Source organism: Zingiber officinale, chromosome 5B (genome assembly GCF_018446385.1).
Source record: "Zingiber officinale cultivar Zhangliang chromosome 5B, Zo_v1.1, whole genome shotgun sequence".
Lineage (NCBI taxonomy): Eukaryota > Viridiplantae > Streptophyta > Magnoliopsida > Zingiberales > Zingiberaceae > Zingiber > Zingiber officinale.
Genome location: NC_055995.1, coordinates 33,633,035 through 33,641,641, shown reverse-complemented (window position 1 = coordinate 33,641,641; position 8,607 = coordinate 33,633,035).

Below are 8,607 nucleotides of genomic sequence, written 5' to 3'. Positions count from 1 at the left end.
CTACTAAATTCGGGACTTGCAACCCCGGGTCTAGTTAGAGATGCGCGCATAACAAGTACAGTTGCCAGGGCCCTACAGCAGCATGTTTATTATTTTTCACTTATTATGTACTAGTTTTCAAAACTCAAAATCAGTTATGCTAGTTGAGTTGATTTCAGCTTCAGTTTAGTTTAGTTTAGCTCAGCATTATGCTTCAGTTCAGTTCTCTATGTTAGCTATATAATTAGTTTGCATGCTATGCCATGATTAGTTCAGTATGCCATGTTTATATGATTGTATGCCATGCTATGCTAGCATGTCCAGTATGTTTTCAAATAGCATGATTTCAAATCATAATTGCATCGTATGCATGATTTTGTGAGGTAGATGGTTTCTTACTAAGCTTTAAGCTTACAGATTCTACTTTTCCTTATACTGCAGATAAAGGTAAAGGAAAGATGGACTAACAGAGGAAGCTGGAGGGCAATGCAAAGATGGTGTGTGTGGCAGGAACTGGAATCAAAGATCTTTAGGGGACTTAGCACTTACTTTAGCAAGCTTTATCTATGGAACTTTTAGTATTTTTAATTTCATGCAGTTTTAGTTGTGTAATGCCATGAATCAGCAAACTATGCATTATGTTAAGTTTAGATTACTAGTTTTATGTCTTTAGAGTGTTTCCATGTAGTATAGAACTTATATGTGTGATTTTGGCACACCTAGGTGCTGAAATCAGAGTTCTGATTCGAAATCAGAAACTTGGATCGATCCATGGATCGATCCGAGGCTCCTTGATCGATCAATGGATCGATTGAGAAGCGTACACGCGAACAGTAGGGTCCTGGATCGATCACCCGATCGATCCAGCAAATTCTGTCGTGAACAGAAGGCCTCGGGATCGATCACTGAATCGATTGGCCAGTGTGGATCGATCCACCGATCGATCCAATTAAATGCCCGTGCACAGAAGCACGCTGGATCGATCACTGGATCGATCCAACCCAACCTCACCTTACAGTAGCAAGCTGGATCGATCACTGGATCGATCCAACTCTTCCAATCGATCCGTGGATCGATCGGGACGCCTAATAGCAACTAGAAACCTCCAGTTAAGATCCTTGGTCATCGGGGGAGGTAATAACAACAGGAATAGCTTAGATTACAACCCCTAGTATGTATAGAACCAAGAAAGGTTAACATATAAATAAAATTTTAATCAGTTCAGTATTTCCGCACAATAGTTTGCTACGCAAACCGTAGCGATTCGCCTTATAGCCTAGCATTAGAAGGCGGGTCGTTACAGCTCTCCCTCAGAACAAAAGAACGTGACTTGCTACGGCTGCAACAAAAAGGGACATTACAAGAACGAATGTCCAAAACTAAAGTTTGAAAAACCAAAGCCAACCAAAAAGAAGGCACTCAAAGCAACGTGGGACGACTCCTCGGACGAATCGGAGGAAGAAGAGCAGAAACATCAAAGCCACCTCGCACTGATGGCCCGCGAAGCTGAAACAGAAAACGAGTCGGAAGATGAAGACGGGTCTGAACCCGAAACAAGCCACGAGTCCGTACTCGTTTCCGAAGGCCCGAATGAGGTATACTTTAATTTAAACAAAAAAATTTTTATAATTATTTCCTGTTTAAATAGTAAATTAACTAAATTAGAAAATGAAAACAAATCACTTCTTGAGGAAAATCAAAACCTCAAGGAACAATTAAAAAATTCGAATCCAACTCAAGATCTAACACTTGAAGAGGAAAATCTATCATTAAAAAATGATGTTAAAGATTTAAAAGAAATGCTAGAAAAATTTACGACAAGATCAAAAAATCTAGACTTAATCCTAAATAATCAAAAAGCATGTTATAATAAAACAGGACTAGGATATAAGTCGAATTCAAATAAAACCTTCAAATCATTAATAACCCAATACAAGTCAACCAATTTAGCTTGGGTTCCGAAAGCGTGTCTGACCACGCAAGTAGGACTTAATCAATATTATATACCTAAAGAAAAAATACATTATATAAAATTAAATAAACCAAACCAAATCCAAAATACAAACCTAAATCAAATTCAAAATCTAAACAGTTTAAGAAACAACAAAATTATCACCAAGTTAACTATAACTATAAAAAGAATCGACACAAGCCTAAAATTAAAACTTAAATTAATGGCCAATAATTCAGGGGAGGCTCTAGAATAGCTGGCACCTCCAAAACTAACCTACCCGACAGGGTAAACCAAAACAAATTAACCCGGTAGGGTAATTAGGATTAGTTAAAAAGAGACCAAGTTTAACTTGAATCATGGTACTGGTGAAATTTTTGGATGATAGTACGTTAGGGAAACTTAGGCATCGCATGTCTAGAAAGATATGGTTTCGATCTGGTGCATTTGGCCAAGTGGAACTGATCGAAGCTACCCTTAAACGAATCCTAACCAGTTAGACCAAGATTTAGTACTAAGTTCCGTGGATAGGACTATTCGGAAAACCTCGAAAGGTTGGTTACTTCTAATGATGTCCTTGTGACTCACCAAGCTTAGAAGTTTATCCGAAGAATGTCTATTTGTGGAAACCAAAGCTAAGTCTGAATCTAACACAAGTTAAACCAAAAGTCTGTAATCAAACCAATTTCATCTCACAAAATCATAGGATTCCCTGATTGATAAAATAGTTCGGGTGAGATGAATAAGGCTTAAAACTTAATTTCAAAATTTTTAATTTTAACTTTAAAAATTAATTTCAAAATTTTTAATTTTAACTTTAAAAATTAATTTCAAAATTTTTAATTCTAACTTAAAAATTAATTTCAAAATTTTAATTTTAACTTAAAAATTAATTTCAAAATTTTAATTTAAAAATTAATTTCAAAATTCTAATTTTAACTTAAAAATTAATTTCAAAATTTTAACTTAAAAATTAATTTCAAAATTTTGATTCTAACTTAAAAATTAATTTCAAAATTTTAATTTTAACTTAAAAATTAATTTCAAAATTTTAATTTTAACTTAAAAATTAATTTCAAAATTTTAATTTTAACTTAAAAATTAATTTCAAAATTTTTAATTTTAACTTTAAAAAGTAATTTTAAAATTTTTAATTTTAACTTAAAAATTAATTTCAAAATTCTAATTTTAACTTAAAAATTAATTTCAAAATTTTAACTTAAAAATTAATTTCAAAATTTTAATTTTAACTTAAAAATTAATTTCAAAATTTTAATTTTAACTTAAAAATTAATTAAAAAATTTTTAATTTTAACTTTAAAAAGTAATTTCAAAATTTAAAATTTTAACTTAAAAATTAATTTCAAAATTTTTAATTCTAACTTAAAAATTAATTTCAAAATTTTTAATTCTAATTTAAAAATTAATTTCAAAATTTTAATTTTAACTTAAAAATTAATTTCAAAATTTTAATTTTAACTTAAAAATTAATTTCAAAATTTTAATTTTAACTTTAAAAAGTAATTTCAAAATTTTTAATTTTAACTTAAAAATTAATTTCAAAATTTTAATTTTAACTTAAAAATTAATTTCAAAATTTTAATTTTAATTTCGAAATTTTAATTTTAATTTAAAAATTAATTTAAAATTTTAATTTTAACTTTAAAAATTAATTTCAAAATTTTTAATTTTAACTTAAAAATTAATTTCAAAATTTTAATTTTAACTTTAAAAATTAATTTCAAAATTTTTAATTTTAACTTAAAAATTAATTTCAAAATTTAATTTTAACTTAAAAATTAATTTCAAAATTTTAAACTTAATTTCAAAATTTTAATTTTTAAACTCAAAAAATTATTTTCAAAATTTCAATTTTAAACTTAAAAATTAATTTCAAAATTTTAATTTCAAACTTCAAAATTAACTTCAAAATTTTAATTTTAAACTTAAAAATTAATTTCAAAATTTTAATTTTAAACTTTAAACTTAATTTCAAAATTCTAAAACTTAAAAATTATTTTCAAAATTCTAATTTTAAACTTAAAAATTATTTTCAAAATTTTAAACTAATTTCAAAATTCTAATTTTTAAAAATTAATTTCAAAATTCTAAACTTAAAAAGAATTATTTTAAACTTAAAACTTAACTTCAAACCTAATTTCCAAAAAAAAAAAAAAAAAAAAAAAAAAAACCAGGGGCGGGCGCCCCTGGTATTACCCTCCGGGGCGCCCGGAGGGGGATCCGGGCGCCCCGCCCCACTACTTCTCACTTTTGCCAAGGTTCACTTTGAACCTCAGTGCGAAAGTACTCTAAATCAAAATTTTCTTGCGGTGAAGACGCTGTTGCGATTCAACCGAGGTCGTCAAATCTATATTTTTCGATGGCTCCTCGGTAAAAAATTCTTCCCCTCTCTAAAATTTTATTTTTTGTCTTCTCAATTTTTTTGAATATTCTTTTATTTATATACAGTAGGAAACGAACAAATACTGGTGCTGGACCCTCCAATGCTAGTACAGACCCTAGGTTTCCCACAGACGAACTTAGGATTAAATTTGAGTCCACCATTTATAAGGCCATTAGGACTACCTGCATAGATAGATCGTTCTTTCTAAGGTCATGTCCCTCTGCTTTAGAGGTTATAGGCCACTATAATTTAAGGAACCTTGTCGAATGTACCAGTCCAATAAACATAAGTCTGTGTGCCGAATTTTGCAATAACCTAGTAAAAGTAGACGATCTCACCTATACCACTAGGGCAGCAGGCACCGATATCGTATTTTCCCCTACGACCATCCGAGAGTTTTTAGAGTTGCGTCCATCTACTTGCTCCTTTTTGTGCTATCCTCCGAGGGATCTACCGTTCGAAGATCCCTACTCACATATTACTCTCGATACGATTTATTCGTATTTTTTCGGGGGAGAGAGAGATCCCACGGTGACACAGTTTAGGTCAGTAGAACTTCGAGTCCAGGACTACGCTCTTTATAGGGTTGTAGTCCTTTGCATTTTACCACTGACTACTCGAGACATCGCTGTGATGCGCCCTTTCCATTCGTTCTTACTTTATGCCCTGATTCATAGGTTAGAAATTGACATCAGCCTATATATCTTCTCCACCATCATCTATTCAGCTGGATATGTGACTGACAGTAGAGTCCATATGCCATTTGGTCACATTCTGACAGCCTACTTGTCCTCGTTGCACATTGATGTCACTAGGGGAGACGTTGCCCATATGACAGAGTTCGATGTTATAGCCGCTCGGAACTTTTCCCTAGCCGGCATCCATATAGATAGAGATGACGGGACTATGTCTTGGCGGAGGGGGGCACAGCTCCAGCCCGATCCAGACCCACAGATGGACGAGTTCATGCTCGCACTATTTCCAGAGGAAGCCGCACCGGCTCCACCACCACCCCCAGCTCGAGCACCACGACACGCTCCCCGCACTCTAGCCGACCGTATGACCGGCTAGAGAGAGCTATGGCGAGTCTCCAGCAGGAGAACTCTGATTTTCATCGGGACATGCGGCGAGAGGTTGCCGAGTTACGAGCTGCCGGAGACACCCGACTCACTGAGCTGATGGCACTTCTTCGATCCTTGGGATCTGGACCACCCCCTTCATCATCTCAGTAGCTTTAGTGATGACCTACTTCTGTAGCTACACTACTTGTAAAATATTTTGGATTTATCTAGTGCTATTTCAGACCTACATTGATTATGTTATATCTCAATAGACTAGGAATTTTAAATCTCAAAATTGCTTTCAAAAATCACTCTTTCAAATTATAAGTCAAATTTGGTTGTTTTCAAAACTTTCCATTTTTAGATTTTCAAAAACAGTTTTGGCCTTAGACTAGTTTTGAATCCTTAGAAAGCATGTACTCATAAGACTAGTTTTTGAGCATCTCACCAACACCTTAGGTTTACCTTGCTTGTGTTTGACAAACATAGAAAGGGGTGAGATGCATAGGCCAACTGTCTGGACTTAAGATGCTTATTTCAGTGCATCAACATAAGTCTGGACGTTAAATACAATTCAGACATTAATCAGATTAAAGTTCATCAGTCAAGTCAAACACTGACTGGTTATAATTAACTTAATCTGACTAACCAAGTGAAAGCTACTATCTTCTGATAGTCAGTTAGTAGCTAATTGGTTAGACAGCTGGTTAGAGTAAGTATCAAGTTCAGGGGGAGAATAAACTCAAATTTTGTATGTTTGAAAATGCCTTTTAAAACCTAACCTATGTTTGAACATTGATTTACAAAAAAAGTTAAATTTAACTAAGTATTTGAAAAATGTGAAAGTTTAATCCCACCTAATTTTCAAACCTGATTTGAAAAATTAACTATTTCCAAAATTAGCCTTAAAAATTAATCTTGACAAAAATTTTATTTCTTGGAAAGTTTAAATTTTGCTTTGTTTTAAATCGAAGTTGAAAAATTTACCTTTTGAAAATTAAATGTTACTTAAATTTGAAAAACCTGTCTTGAAAATTTCTACACGCTTGAAAAGTTAAACTTGATTAACTTTAACTTTTCAAAACTCAACTTGTCTACCCCAAGTCAACTTGACTAATTTTTAACTTGGTGTTAAAAATTGCACTTTTATCTTTCAAATTTTGAACCAAACTTAGCTATCTTTCAAAATTTGATTACCTGTTACAGTAACTCTTCACTATAGTTATTTACCTTTGTTCATTTTTTTTGATGAATGCCAAAGGGGGAGGAGGGTTAGGTGGTTAAGTTAGCTAAACCAATTTGAAAATACAAACTAACTTAAACCCACATAAATGCATGTTGTTTCTTGCATATGTTTTCACTAACTTAACTAGGTTGTCATTCCATCAAAAAGGGGGAGATTGTTGGTGCGGTTAGCACTAACGATTTAACCCAGGTTTTGATGAATGACAAATAGGTTAAGTTAGTTTTGTTGTTGTCTGACACTTTGATCGAGTGTGCAGGAAAAGTCCAGCTAGGTCGACGGGCTGACCGGATAGCTGGAAAGAAGTCCAAGCGGGTCGACGGGCTGACCGGATGCTTGGCGAGAAGTCCAAATGGGTCCGGATAGTGGCGAGAAGTCCAAGCGGTCGACGGGCTGACCGGATGTTGGCGAGAAGTCCATACGGGTCGACGGGCTGACCGGACGTCGGTAAGAAAGGTAAGTCACCGAAGGGAGGACGTGAGGACGCGTTCCGGAAGGGGCATTAGGCGTCGATCCGCTTAGATCCATTTCGGATGTCTAAGTCGAGATCGTGACTAGATTCCGCTCCGGAGAGACGGAATCTAAGTCATACTCTTTTAATTATCTGTTGAACCTTAAGCCGATAACTGCTTTACTGGGATATACATTTGCCTCGGACTAACTTTGTTTTGCGGAAAAGGAGTTTTCGGAACAAGGTGGTCCGCGGAGGATCCGGCGCCAAGGCTAATTTTATCCAGCCAAGTCGTCGCCACGTGGAGCATCTTGGTTTGAGTAGTTACGTCACACTCGTGCCGGAAGGAATCACAGCGCCGATATAAAAGAAGCCCGTGCAGGCTTGAAATCAATCAAGTGAGAACTCTTCTACCGCTGGTCTTGCTGCGCTCCTGCGACGCCAACAAAGCTCCGACACTAAGCTTCGCTTTTCCCTTTGTCGGTATTTGTTTTCGGTTTCATTAGCATTCCTGCGGTTCTCATGTAATTATTATTCAATTGCTAGTGATTGCCCAACGAAAGTGGTCAAGGACCACGGGCCTTCGAGTAGGAGTCGTCACAGGCTCCGAACGAAGTAAAACCACTGTGTCTATTTTACTTTTCCGCTGCGTTTAAACTCTTGTTTTTTCGAATCGATATTCACCCCCCCCCCCCCTCTATCGAATCTAACGGTCCTACAGATAATATAATTTAAAAGAGAGTTTAAAAATTTAAATCCTTCCTTTTATAAGATTCTACAAAAGATTAAGAGAAGAGTTAAAATCTCTTTCCTTATTTGTAGATTAAAAGGTTGATTTTAATTTTGGTAAAAACTTTCCTTTTAATTATATTCATGATTTAAAAGAAAGTTTAAAAATTAAAAATTCTCTTTTATTAGTTTCTACAAAAGATTAAGAAAAGATTTAATATATTTCCTTATTTGTAGATTGAAAGGAGATTTTAATTTTTAGAGATAACTTTCCTTTTTGGAAATTATCCACATGTTTAAAAGAAATATTTTAATTTATAAAATTATTTTTATTAACCAATCATGAAGGGATTAAAATTATTAGAGAAATTTTTATAAATTTCTAGAAACAAATTAGGAAGTTTTAATTTTTGTTTTAATTAAAACTCTCCTTGTTTTGGGGAGAAGAGTGGTCGGCCATTATAATTTGAAAAGAGAAAATTATTTTAATTAAATAAATTTTCCTTTTCAATGGAAAAAGAATTAAGGAAGTTTTTATTAAATTTTCCTTATTTGCCAAGACCAAGGATTATAAAAGAGGGGGTAGAGGAGGCTTCAAGGCGAACGACTCTATTCTATTTTTCCTCTCTTTTCTCCTTGGGTGTGGCCGGCCCTTTCTTTCCTCTCTCCTCTTGTGTGGCCGAAACCTTCTCATGGTGGAGATATCGGTGGCGGATCTAGAAGGAGAAGAAGGAGAGAAAGAAGCCTCTTTTCTAGCATTCCTTGGAGCATGGTGGTGGTGGCCGAACC